Source organism: Pan troglodytes, chromosome 18 (assembly GCF_028858775.2).
Source record: "Pan troglodytes isolate AG18354 chromosome 18, NHGRI_mPanTro3-v2.0_pri, whole genome shotgun sequence".
Taxonomy (NCBI): Eukaryota; Metazoa; Chordata; class Mammalia; order Primates; family Hominidae; genus Pan; species Pan troglodytes.
In genome coordinates, this window is record NC_072416.2 from 70,353,642 (window position 1) to 70,366,276 (window position 12,635).

The 12,635-nt window shown below is 39.0% G+C and overlaps 1 protein-coding gene across 11 annotated transcripts in view; it reads left to right on the plus strand.

Moving 5' to 3' along the window:
* Window positions 1-12,635, plus strand: part of LOC134808766 (uncharacterized) — a 418,516-nt gene that overhangs the window by 352,625 nt on the left and 53,256 nt on the right. For 10 of the 11 annotated variants that reach the window (XR_010152427.1, XR_010152431.1, XR_010152426.1 and 7 more), the window contains 2 exons: window positions 10,285-10,528; window positions 11,091-11,248. The gene's annotated coding sequence lies outside the window, so the exon portion shown is untranslated. Of the gene's footprint in view, window positions 1-3,061; window positions 3,185-10,284; window positions 10,529-11,090; window positions 11,249-12,635 lie in introns of those variants that run through there. The other variant, XR_010152436.1, reaches the window with a different exon arrangement.

Here is a 12,635-nt window from a genome sequence, read left to right on the forward strand (position 1 = left end):
TCTGGAGCTTTTTACTGACGTCTCTGACCTGAAACCGTTGTAGCTCCATTGACACCTCATTTAATTGAATCCTTCCCTAGCAGTGCTGAAGCCAGAGACTTGAAAGGGGGAGGGAAGAGGAAGGATGGGTAATCAAGGCAGACTCTTCTGCCTGAATGTCTAGAAATGACAGGGAAGTAATTGCTTTTGAAAAGCAAAAAACCAGAAATAGCACAATTTGTTCTATTTAGCAAGATGCTAAAACAGGATAAAGATATGGGGATTTTGCCCCAAATATAGCAAAATCCCTACACTGAGAATGAGACTGATTTGGATTTCTGTGCAAATAGGAATGAAATAGGTTTTTTAAGAGAAGAAGAAAGAAAGAAAATACAATCCTAAAAAAATTAAAATCCAGAGGTTTTCCTGGTTCAAAATGGCCAGAGAAAATAGTAAGATAATTCTGAGCCCAGAGCCACAGCACAGCCCCTTTTGTCAGCTTCAAATCAGTGAGCCAAAGGGTCGAATCAGTTTAACCTGCCTGTGTGACACATCACCCACCCGCCTGACCCAAGAGTGGCCTCATTTTTATGGATGCAGAAGCTCACGGTGTAATTCATTCCCCGGCACACCCCACTCGTTCAATCTCCTGCCTTTGCCACAAAGGTACACTGCATATTCTCTGCCCGCTGAAGGGATGAGTTATCAGTCAGCTTCCTGCTTAATGCAGGAGTTACCCTGCCTTACAGCTGGAGAATAATGTCCCTCACACAGCATCAATCTGGGGGCCAAATCACCCATGCAAATTAGCGCATGTCCACAAACTGAGGGTCTTAAAGTAATCCTTCTGGACCTGGAGGAATCAGCAAGTTTAGGAAAAATAAAACCTAAAGGATGTTCATTTAATAATCTTTGCCTCCTTGTCATCATCTCTTCATTCTTGATTTTTGGTTATATGTTAATGAGGACACTAGAGCAGGTGCACAGCAGACAGGTGCTTTACCCTTCCATTAGTGCATGGTAAAATGGCAAACAAAAAAAAAATGGCATAGTAACAATACATTACTGGTATATAGAATCTTTACAAAGTACTCACATATACTGTTACATTTATGTGGATCTCTCAACAACCATGTGTAGTGGCAGAAGCAGCAGATTTAAGACCCCTCATACAGATTAGGAAACTGAGGCTCATATAGGTAAATGCTGGCATAAGTCCCCACTGCTGACAAGCAGCAGAGTGGAGAGTCTAACGTACAGCAAGATGGGCCCCAGTTCTGTGCCTCAGAGAGCTCTACTCTGGCCCCACTCTGACTCCATCTCATCCCTTCCCATTGTGTGGGGAGTCCATGGGATCAGGGGGGCAGGGAGCAGGGTGCCCACTCATCACTTACCAACTTCCCTTCCTCTAGACCACATTCCACTCCTCAGGAATCTAGAAATTCAAGCGTGCCTGCAAGACCTGTACAGGACTCTTCCCTGGGTCCATCCTTTTGGTCTACAACACTAGGCCTGAGGGGTATCCAAGGGGTAACTGTTTGCAGGACTGGGAAATGAATGAATTTTGTATGTGTAGGCAGAGTATCCCCACACATCTGCATGAAATAATTCATAGTGAGAGACAAAGACAGAGGTAGAAAGAGAAGGGGGATGGGTTGGAGTCTGGGACCTGTGAACTAAATACCTACGCTGTCATGGTCTAAAGTCCAAGGGTTCCTAACTAGAATGTGGTTTCTCAGGGTGTAAGGAAGGTATGTATTTGTCAGAGTAAGAAGATACAGCATGTTTTATGTTTTTATGTAACCATTTGATTTGTAGCTTTTAAATATTTAGATATAGGGAATACAGACCTCCATTTGAGCTCCCACCTCAGGTTCCGTGAATGTTAACGGCAAGCTGGTTGAAGTGGCACTGGGGTACTGGTAGAGACAAGTGAAAATTTGGAAGAAATTGCATAACCTACACTGACATAAATTTTCTGTAGCTCTCCTTAAGGGGCCAATTTATTGGCTTTTATAATATAGAAGTTTCCCCAATAATTCATTGAAGGCTAAGAACCAATATTCCTGATAGTTAAAGGTATTGATGAATCTGATGAGAAAGTAATAACAATTTTATGTTTTCTAAGTGTATTAACACAAGCTGCTGGTTAATTACCTTGCCACGTTCCTAAATAATATTAAAGTGGCCCAAAAAAGTTAGTACCCTGGATTAAAGTGAAACATTTCTTCCAGGCAATTATGAATTCCTCTTCATCAGCAAGATCAGGCTTAAAACTCTGCTGCAGATTCATGACTAAGTTGATTAGCCATCCATTTTCAGCAGAAGAATCCGTTCTGAGAGAGGGCAGCCCAAAGCAGATGAGACAATGCTATGTATATGGCTCCCTGCAGCAGTTTACATCTGGCTTCTACAGAAATGCTTGTGCTAACCTAAGGGACATGCCAACTCTCACCTCTTCCATGAAGTTCTCTCTCCTAATACTGAACTTTCATACCACTTTGTATCTCCATAGGGTGGAAATTGTGTTCTTTGTTCACCAGCCATTTCACTATCTCTTATCTTTCCTGATAGACTGTAGAAGCCTGGGACCCTACAACTTTCACTTTTGAATCCCCACAGGGTGAAGTGCATATAACAGGCATTCAATGAATATGTAGTGAATGAATAGACAGATGATTTCTACTTTTGTCATTATTTTTTGTACTTAAACAATTTTTTGCCACATTTTTATATGTTCTGCAATATTCTTCATGGCACATCCATGATTTTTTACCAACCACTGAGGAATGCCATTAAAAGCATAGACAAGGCTTTTCTTTTAGCCTTGGGAATAGCCATCAGCTAAAGATATTCCTGTATGTGAACAGGGCAATTTTGTATTAGTTGGTGTAGGGACTGATTGTGTCCCCTACAAAACTCATATGATGAAGCCTTAAGCCCCAATTTAATGGTTCTTGAAAATAGGGCATTTAGGAAGTAATCAGGAGTAGATGAGGTCGTGTGGTTGGGACCCTCATTATAGGATTCATGTCCTTATAAAAAAAAGACCTCGGAAAGCTTGCTCTTTCCTGATGCACAGGCATGTACTGAGGAAAGACCATGTGAGGACTCGGTGGAGAAGGCGGCCGTCTGAAAACCAGGATGCTCTCACTGGGAACCAACCCTACTGAACTTTGATCTTGGACTTCTAGCCTCCAGAACTGTGAGAAAATTTCTGTTGTTTAAGCCACCCGGTTTATGATATTTTGCTTATGGTATTTTGCATGAGCAGACTCAGACAGTTGAGAATGCTTTTTGCAGAAAATAACAGAAAACTTAACATCTATTAGTTGAGTATGTAATAAAGACATTTAATCTCAGATAGTAAGATGTTAGAAGGTTGGTAGTTCCAGAGACACAACAATATTATCAGAAACTCAAAACCTTTTCCTCCTTCTGTCGTGTCATCTTCAGTATATTGGCTTTTTGTCCCTGTGCTTTTGCTTTTGGTAATGCTGATGAAGTCTCTAATCAGGAAGGGAAACAAGACATACACAAGCCCAGCCTCATTTTTAGAAAGCAAACTATTTCCCAGTAAGTCAATAGACTTACCCATAAATATCATTGGCAGGGACTCTGTCACATTGTTACCTTAGCTTCAAGGAGCTAGAAAGGTAAGTATCAAACAAAGAGGCATAGATTGCCAAATGGTCCCAGGCCGATTGTGATCCATCCCCTGAGGCTGGACACATTACCATTTGAACAAAGTCTGAGTTTTGTTAGCAAAGAAGAAGAGCTGTAATGGTTGTTGAATGACAAACAAATAGTGTCTGCCACCTCTTCTGTATGTTTAGTTTCAATATTATCAGTGGATATTTTATTCTCTTAGTCTATTTGGGCTGTTATAACGAGATACCATAAACAGAGTAGCTTATAAACAACAGCAATTTATTTCTCATAATTCTGGAGGCTGGGAAGTCCAAGATCAAAATGTCAGCAGATTCAGTGTCTGGTAAAGGCATGTTTCCTGGTTCATAGGTGGTACCCTCTCACTGTGTCTTCACATAGTGGAAGGGGCAAGGCAGCTCTCTGGGGCCTCTTTTATTAGGTCAATAATCCCATCTGTGAGCGTTCTGCCCTCATGACCTAATCACCTCTCCAAGCCCCCAGCTCCCCACACCATAACGCTGCTAAGTTTTAACACATGAATTTTAGAGTGACACAAATATTCAGACCATAGAACTGTTTTCCCCAAACACTTCATCTTGAGGTTATTCTAAACTGAAAGTTCACGTTTCATTAGTACCCCTGCTTTACTGTGGCAGACATATAGTTTGTCATACATAAAACCCACAAACTCAAGAAAAAAAGAAAGCATCCATGGAAATATATAATTAACATTTTATTAATCATGATGGATTCTGGAAAAAAACTCCAGAGCTCCAAACAAAACCAGCTAAATTAGAATCTCCAGGAATAGGGCCCTACCATTGGTAAAGATTTCCTCGTGATTCTAACATGGAGTCAGGATTGAGAACTACTGCAAGAAGGATTTATAGAAAGCAAAGATACAAGTCATCTCTACTTTTAGCCTCTCTGGAAATCTTTTCCTCACCCATGATTAATTTTCTCATTGTTTCTCAATATTCATATTTGTTTACTCATTAAGATACTGCCTATGTGTGTACTGTGTGCATATAGCTCTGTGTGAGAGGCTATGGATATTATTAAGGAGATTTTAAACAGCCTATATTTCAAGAATTTTCTGTTCTTTGGAGTAAATGAGTGAAGTATTTGTATTTAAACAAGGTCATATTTATTAAATACCAAAATGAAAGACACAGATATTATGGGCTTTAGGAGGTCCCATGAAGGCCAAATAAATGTGGACTGGAACAGTTAGTTAAGGCCCCATATAGGTGTTAGAAAACTTTGGATAGGCAATGGCAAAGGAAAGGCCATACTTGGAAATCACAACATGCTATTTCTAGTGTGTTTGGGATCTGGCTAACTCTATTGGTTCTCTTGGGTAATGGAAGATAAGACTAGAAGTATTGAAGGAACTGATGATTTTGGAGTTTTGTTGTTTTTCTAGTTTTAATTTTTTTTTAATTTTTGTGGGTATGTAGTAGGTGTGTGTATGTATGGGATATATGGGCTGTTTTGATACAGACATGCAATATGAAATAAGCATGTCATGGGGAATGGGGTATCCATCCCCTAAAGTATTTATCCTTTGTGTTACAAACAATTCAATCATACTCTTTAAGTTATTTTGGAACTGGTGTTTTGATGGTTTGATGTCACAGCTAAAGAAAATGTCAAAGCAGGCCATCAGATCCTAAGGTTGCAGGAAAAAATTCAGTTTGTTGGGGCTAGGGAATGATAATTTGGAGATGTCCAGTAAGTAGTCAGAAATATAGGAGTATGCATGGGACAGAGGTGTGTTTGGGGCATAGAGATAATTGGAGAAGCTTTGAAGGTGGACACAGAGGTAGAAAACTGGAAGCTCAGTTCCCAGAATTCCTCCTGGCTCACCCCCTCCTTGGAGCCAACACTGGGCTTTGTACATACCATAATGTAAGCATCTGACACCACTGTAGTGCAATTATTCATCAGTCAGCAAATATTTATTAATCACCTAATATGTGCCAGGTATAGGTGATGTGGCAGCAAATGATATAAACAGGAGCTAAATTTGGAGAGAGAGTAAGAAATAAGCATGTTCAGGAATGGATAAGTTCAGTGAAAAAAATAAGATGGGATAATGTTTAAGTGCATGAAGTTGGATGTGTCTCTGAGCTAAGGTGGTCAGGGGGCCCTGAATGATGAGAAGGAAACAGCCATGTGAAGATCTGGGGACCAGCATTCCAAGTAGAAGGACTAACATGTGCAAAGGCCCTGAGAAAGGAATGAGTTGGCACATTCAAGGCACAGAACAAAGGCTAGAGCTTAGAGGCCAAGGGGGAGAACAGAGGGGCATTCACCTATTTCTGTATTGATTTATGTTTTACAAATATTCATGAAGGGGCTACTCTTCTAGGTTCTAAGGTACAGCAGTGAGCAAGCAGAGTTTTTCCCACATGAAGACTGCATAAGGTCACCTGCATAGACAGAGCCTTGAAGACTCTAGTAAGGAATTTAGGTTTTCTTATGGTTGCCATGGTAAGTCTCTGGAGGGTTTTTGTTGTTGGAAACACATGACCCAGTTTGTGTTTTATTTTTTCCCCATCTACTTCTTTTTGCCAGACCCTGAGGCCCTTCAATGAAGAGACTATCTTGCTCACCTTTGAATCCCCCAACGTCTGAGCAAAGGGCCTGTCCCTTGGTAGACACTTAATAAATATTATTAAGTGATTGAAAGAGCCTGTCATGAATGTCTGCACCCTGAGCCTGAGAAAACTGCTTCAAAAAGAGACACAAAAAGTTTTCAAAAAGTTAAACATAGGATTACCATGTGACCCAGAAATCCCCTTCCTTAGGTATATACCCCAAATAATTGAAAACAGATTTACCAAATATGTGTACACAAATGTTCATAGCAGCACTATTTGCAATGGCCAAAAGGTGGAAACGACTCAGATGCCCATCAATGGAATGAATGGGTAAACAAAATGTAGTACATCTGTTCAATGAACTATTCGGCTATGAAAAAGAAAGAAGTCCCCACAAGCTTGTCCAATATGCAACCTGAAGACCGCATGTGGCCCAGGTTGGCTTTGAATGTGGTCCAACACAAATTCATGAACTTCTTAAAACATTATGAGTTTTTTTGCAATTTTTTTTTAGCTTATCGGCTATCGTTAGGGTTAGTGTATTTTGTGTGTAGCCCAAGACAGTTCTTCTTCCAGTGTGGCCCAGGGAAGCCAAAAGATTGGACACCCCTGTTATAATATGGATGAACCTCAAAAGAATCCAGACACCAAGGGTTGCATATGTATGATTCCATTTATATGAAATATACAGAATAGGCAAATCCATAAAGACAGAAAATAGATTAGTGGTTGCCAGTGTCTGGGGGGAGGAGGGGGAACAGAGAATGACTGCTTAATAGGTGCAAGGCCTCCTTTGAAGGATGATGAAATGTTTTGGAACTAGATAGAGGTGATAACTGGACAACATTGTGAATGAACTAATGCCCCTAAATTGTACATTAAAATGGTTAATTGTGTCTTATGCGAATTTTACCCCAATAAGGGAGAGAGACAGATAGAAGTATCAGTCAATTTAAATCATGGGAGAAGCAAGTATAATTTCCCATACTTGAGAAATTTGACAGAGAAAAGGAAGAGCGATATAGAAGGATAGCAAAGTGGACCATTGGCTCAAGCGAAGGTTTTTTGGGGTAACAGGAAGACTTGTGTCTATTTGAAGGCAAAGAGGAAAGGTGTCAGACTGAGATCCTAGGGAACACACTGAGGTCTTTCCAGGTCTGAGAAGCTGAAGACCTAGACATAACCCTATATGAAGAGATTGGTCATTCACTCTTGTAAAGAATGCTGCAATTAGGATACTTCAAGGAGAAATGTAATTGGGGGGAGCATTAGAAATGATCTAGTCCAGGCTCCCTATTTACTAGTAATGCAGTGAACAGACAGCCCAGTGTTGGAAGTCAAGTCTCCAGACTTACTGGGCATAACAACTATGATTATTTTTACTTTACTAATAGTTTGGGATTATCCACAAAGGCCATTTGCTGTTAAAACTGTATTTTATCCTTCATTTTTTTTGTTTTTGAATTCAACAAATGTGCCTGGCATGTGCTAGGAACTCAGAAGACGAGTATGTTTGACTGGTGAGTTCCACTTACCCTAATTATAGCGCAGGTGTCAATATGTCAGTAACTCCCAAAGCCCAGTAGCCTGATAATGTTGCCGAGAACCTCACTTGCCAAGGATTTATTCATCTTTCTGAGTCTGAGGTCTGATTAGCAAATGAAGTTTGATCTGGATGTATGTGTGGTTATGGGTATGTCTATGTGTAAGAGCTATTTTTAAAATATGTTTATTTATTAAATAGAGAATATATCCTTAGAGTTCAAAAAGCAAAGTACAAAAGGATCACAGTGAAAATCCTGTTTCTACCCACCTTATTCCCTTTCCCAAAGGCAAGGCATGTTGTCAGTTTTTGTGTACTCTTTTAGATATTCCATACATATACGAGCAAATACTAATACATGTGTATGCTCCTCTGTCCAATTTTACACAAACAGCACACTACACAACCTGTTGTCCACCTTTTTTTTTTTTCATTTTACAATGTATTCTGTTCATAGATATTAAGACCTTTCTGGACCCCTCCTGTCATTATTTTATTTTCCTGCAATGGTTACAAAGAAAGAATTTCTGTTTAGGAGAATACTCAACGTTTTCATAGCTTCATGATATCCCGTTGTGTGGACAAACCATTGTTAATGTAACCAGCATTCTACTGATGGCCATTTAAGTAGTTTCTAATCTTTTTTCATTACAAAACTGCAATGAGTAGCCTTCTACATGTGCCATTTCACATGCGTGCAGGCATATCTGTAGGATAAATTCATAGAACTGGACTTGCTAGGTAAAAGGGTAGCTGCATGTAATTTTAGTGGGTCTTGGAAAATTGCATTCCATAGAGTTTGTGCCACTTTCCACTTCCACCATTAATGTATGAAATAAACCTATTTTACCGCACCTTCACAAGTTCATTGTATTATCAATAGTTTGGGGGTTTTGCAAATATATTAAATACAAAATGGTATCTCAGTGTAGAGTTAATTTGTGTTTCTCTTACTGTGAGTGAGATTGTTTCCTTAATATGATTAAAAGTAATTTTATTTCTTTTCCTGTAAACTATTTCCCTGTTTTCCATTAGGTTATTAGACTTTTATATATTGATTTATAGGAGCTTCTTATACATATGTTATAGAAATTAGCCCTTTGTCTGTTATATGAATTATAAATTTTTCCTGGTTTGTCATTTTTCTGTTTACTTATGATGATTTTTTTCATATAGAAATTTGTTTTAGTTTTATGATGATGAATTTATAAATCCTTATGTTTTGACTTCTGGGTTGTGTGTTATATTTAGAAAAGACTTCTCTCCAACATTATTTTTAAAAATTCTCTCATTATTTCTTCTGGTAATTTTATGGGCCTATTTGTAGTATTTTTATTTATCTGAATTTATTTTGGAACATTTGATGCATTGTTGGATGTTGTCCCGGCACCATTTTGCCATCATCAAGTGAATGCCATTTGTATTTATTCGTCTAGTACAACTTAAATCAAAATATTGCTGTCAATTTCCAAATGAAATAAATATTGATTGAATTCCTACTATGTGCAAAGTATAATATCATGTTTTCTTTCTAATTTTTTTCTTCAAGAATAAATAGAGACAGGATTTTAAGGCCAGAGATCCAGGAACTTCCTCTGATAGGTTAAAAAAAATCTTTAGCGATAGTCTCTTCATATCAGTAGGAACTGAATAGGGCCATATTCAGTGAGACAATAAGCTAGTCAAAACTGCAAGCAGAGAAAAGAAAACATAAATGATTATTTATAGGTATGAGCTTTCCTTGTAACCAGGGAAGGAAAATGAAATAGATAACAGGAGAGATTGTCAAAGACCACAATATCTATGAACATATGATGCTACAATATGAAGACCATAGCTATGAACACTATGTAAACATTCACTTGAAATAGAGCTTGTGAAATGGAGCTCAAAACGGATTAGTACTAAGAGATTCTAAAATAAGTCATTATCTTTTAAGTATACTTTCCTTTGGCATGAGAAAGACTATCATAAAGACTATAAACCTTAAATGCTTCATTGAAACAATCATAGGAACCCTATGACTCAGCTATTGATGAACTGTTCCTCCAGACTTCCTTTACCACAGCCTGGAATCACTGGCTGCTCTTCTGCCTAAGAGCTATTATGCTTCTAGCTAGAATTTAATTATCTGATTTTTGGAACATCATTGGAATCCATATCCTAGAAAAGTTTCTAATGAAAACCAAGTTGTACTGTTGCATGGATTCATAATGTGCATGTGTGTGTGATTCATCCATACAGAATGTTACAGAAATATTACTGGAAGGGGAAGAGACAGGAATAAGAGCCAGTGAGTATGAGTCACAGGCAGGGGAGAGAACAAAATGCAAGGAGAAAATATATAGGATCCCTGTTCTTTTAAAGAACACACAGAAACTGAGGATGAACAGGAAGGTGATGTTTACAGTTTCATACTGCCCGTCTGTAGTGGGTTGAATAATGTCCCCCCAAAATTCTTGTCCACCCAGAATCTCAGAATGTGATCTTATTTGGTCTTTGCAGATGTAATTGGTTAAGATGAGATCATACTGGATGTGGACGGGTCCTAGATCTGACTGCTGATATCCTTATAAGAAGAAGAAAGGACACGCGGAGACTACAGTGATGTTGCCACAAGCCAAGAAATGCCAAGAATTTCGGGAGCCACCAGAAGATGGAAGAGGCAGGGAAAAATCCTCCCCTAAAGCCTTCAGAGAGAGCATAGCTCTGCCAACACCTTGATTCTGGACATCTAGCCTCTTAAACTGTAAGAAAGCACATTTCTGTTGTTTTAAGCCATCCAGTTTGCGGTAATTTGTTATGACAACCCTAGGAAACAAATACACCACCCTACAGAAACATCATATACCACCCTAAACAAAAGTCTTTCCTCTGTGTATCCTATCTGTCCTTTTCCCAGTGTGACATAAGTGAAAATATCCTCATAAGGTTAGTCTTTGGGCCTTCAGTTTTGCCAGGCCATATTGTGACCTGATACTCACTGGCTATAGTGCTGTTAGCACTTTTTAAAATCGGTAAAATGCAGAGAATAATATCTGTATCCTTCATAAAGTTGTTTTTAATCAAGCGCTTTTGAAAGTAGAAAATACTATATTGATATAAACGTAATTATAAATACTGCAACTTCATAAATAGTAAGCTAAAATAGTTACTAGTCCAGACTTTTATTTGTATCAGCTGAATTTCACCCATAGTTACACATAAAAAATAGTATTTATTCTGATTTCCTTACATAAATTATCTATCTTGAGACAACAGGTCAAATACTTTCTTTCCAGGGCAGAACAATTAATAGTAAGTTTTCTTAGTCCTCAGGTGTCTCATTTCTTCTGTCTCAGAAGTCATGGATGTCAATGAAGATATGGAATTCACTTATTCATTCTTATAAATATTACTTAGTGTCCTTGTGCTTGGCACTGTGCTTGGTCATTGAGATCTACTGTTCAAAAGCAAGATAACATACAGGGTAAGGTGATGGGGACTGCCTCTGAGGTGCGTAGTCTCTGAGAAGATGGTATTTGAGCAAACACCTAAAGGACAAGAGGTGGGGTAGACCTTGCTGGGTAGACCTTGACAAAGAGGTGGGATTTTAGTCAAAGTGCAATGGGAAGCCCTTGGAGGGTTTTGAGTGAGGGAGTGGCATTATCTGATTTCAATGTAAAAGATGGAGCTGGCTGCTGTGGGGAGGGCTGATTGTAAGGTGCAAAGTGGAGGCAGGAAGGCCCTTTAGCAGGCTTCTGGGGCATGCTATGATTGATGGTGGCTTGGAACAGGATGGTCTTGGGGTGGTGGGGTGTGAATAGACCAGGACACATCTGAAGGAACAACAAGCAGATTCTGTGAATAGGTGGGATGTTAGGGTGGGGAAGAAATAAGTGGGGCTCAGATAACCTGACCTTTTCATCAGCAGCCCTGATTGAAAGCAGCCCCACTGGATACACCAAATTTTGCAAATCATTATTGTCTCAAGTATCTGTCTCCTACCTGGTAAATCTGCATTCACTGCTGGAAGACAGATGAATGTGGTTGAGCTCAGTTACCTCATTTTGGCTGCTTAGAACAACTTGCTTTGAAGCCATGCAAAGAAAGAAGTTCTCTATTAGCACCTGCTCTTCTTAGGGCTCTGAATGACTTTGTCTCTATTTAAACCTGCTAAGGAGGGCTAAGGGCATTTATCCTATCCCTGGTTTTAATATAAGATGAGAATATTTGGGTCATTTCATTTTTCTTTATGTTTCATCCAAGAAGTGGGGATATTAGTGCCCACTCTGCAGAGGTTTTCTGACAATAAGATGAAATAACATGTGGTCTGGCAGATAGTTGAACTTCAATAAAAGATAATGATGATGGTGATGGTGATAAATGTCTCAAAAGACACAAGTGAATGAAATTGACCTGATTCCAGCTGAGCTTGGAATCATCTAGTTCCATCTAAGTCTCTCCACTACCAAAAACCCTCACTACAACTTTAGCCTGGGTCCGTAAATAAATATCCTAGCATTTGGTCCATCCAGAGCACCAGCTCAGGCTGACTGGGTAACCCTTAATGTTAGTACATTACTTATTCTCAGTTATTTTGTGAGGCATGAGAATAATTTTTGAAACAGTAACAAGAAAAACTAGTTTCTGATAAAATAACGAGCCTTCCTTATTTTGAGCTTTCCTTTGATGCTTGCCACCTCCCTCCCATTATGGCTTTTTGTCCACCATTGAAAAGGCCAGTGTCCTCAATTTGTGCCCAGCTGGAAAGAGAACATTGAGCTGAACAGTGCAAAGAAGCAAAGAAATCACACTGAGATGATATTTTCCTTTATGAGACATTGGAACAATCATAACAGAGAGAATGTCTTATG